The sequence below is a fragment of the Schistocerca piceifrons genome, chromosome 4, assembly GCF_021461385.2.
Source record: "Schistocerca piceifrons isolate TAMUIC-IGC-003096 chromosome 4, iqSchPice1.1, whole genome shotgun sequence".
In the NCBI taxonomy this organism is placed as follows: domain Eukaryota; kingdom Metazoa; phylum Arthropoda; class Insecta; order Orthoptera; family Acrididae; genus Schistocerca; species Schistocerca piceifrons.
In genome coordinates this window covers 296,578,912-296,580,209 of record NC_060141.1, presented here as the reverse complement: position 1 = coordinate 296,580,209, position 1,298 = coordinate 296,578,912, and the positions used below count along the sequence as shown (strand labels likewise).

The 1,298-nt window shown below is 45.7% G+C and overlaps 1 pseudogene; it reads right to left on the bottom strand.

The window, feature by feature from the left end:
* Positions 1-215: 215 nt before the first annotated feature.
* LOC124796901 lies at positions 216-332 on the bottom strand (annotated as a pseudogene).
* Positions 333-1,298: the final 966 nt, after the last annotated feature.

Sequence of the window (1,298 nt, the reverse complement as noted above, 5' to 3'; positions counted from 1 at the left end):
TCGCGATTTCATGTTGACCTCTACACTTCACATTACTTCTATATGCAAACTTAGCACTCCGTCTTTAGGCCATGAGTGGCCCATCGGGACCATCCGACCGCCGTGCCATCCTCATGTTGAGGATGCGGATAGAAGGGGAGAGTGGTCAGCACACCGCTCTCCCGGTCGTTATGATGGTTTTGTTTGACCGGTGCCACTACTATTCGGTCGAGTAATGGCAACAGCGCATGGCTACTGGATGGTGTCCCATCCAAGTGCCTGCCACGCCCGACAGCGCTTAACTTCGGTGATCTCACGGGAACCGGTGTATCCACTGCGGGAAGGCCGTTGCCTATATGCAAACTTATCTCCAACAAAAAAACACAATCTCCGATCGGCATTTACTTATTTTCAACAATTACAAGAAAACATAGATAATCACCTTTTTTTCAGCAAAGAGCGTTGTCGTCAGAGCAAAGAAGAGCGTTGTCGTATCTAATTCCGGAGCTCACCATCGCTGGTACTCGCATCCGGAATATTACAATCATATTACATTACGTAGGGACATTACACATTCCATTCTCGTCTGGAGCATGAGAAGAATGGCTGTTTATATGTGAGTGTGCGAGTTGTAATTATCTTATCTTTTCCACATGATGATTTCTTGGGGAGAGGGGGGGGGGTTATGTAGGTGGTTGTAGTGTATTCCTAAACTCATTCTGTAAAACAGGGTCTTGAATCTTTGTAAGTAGGCCTTCTATGGATAATTTACGTCTATCTTCAAGAATCTGCCAAGTCAGCTTCTTCAGCATCTCTGTGACACTCTCCCAGTGGTCAGGTATTTCTGTGACCACTCGTGCTGTCCATGTCTGTATACGTTCAATGTCCTCTGGTACAAGTCCCACACACTTGAGCAGTACTCTAAAATGGGTCACACCAATTATTTTTAAGCAATATCCTTTGCAGAACGACTGCATTTCCGTAGTATTCTACCAATACATCGAAGTCTTGCACCTGCTTTACACACAACTGAACTTATAAGGTCGTTCCACTTCATATCCCTACAAAGTGCTATACCTAGAGTAGAAAAAGCGGTCTTGCATTATCTTGTTAGAACAGAACATCACAGAGACATCGAAGACAGGGCACAGCCATCAACCTTTACAGATTAGAAATGTGATATGTACCGTCAAAATTACCGGCTAAGCAAGAGGTGATCATATTGTGTACCCATGGCACGCCACCCCGTAACGCCAACTGTTGAGGGACTGATCTCAGAAGACGACGTGATGCCATTTCTGTGCCCCCGCGTCCAGTGC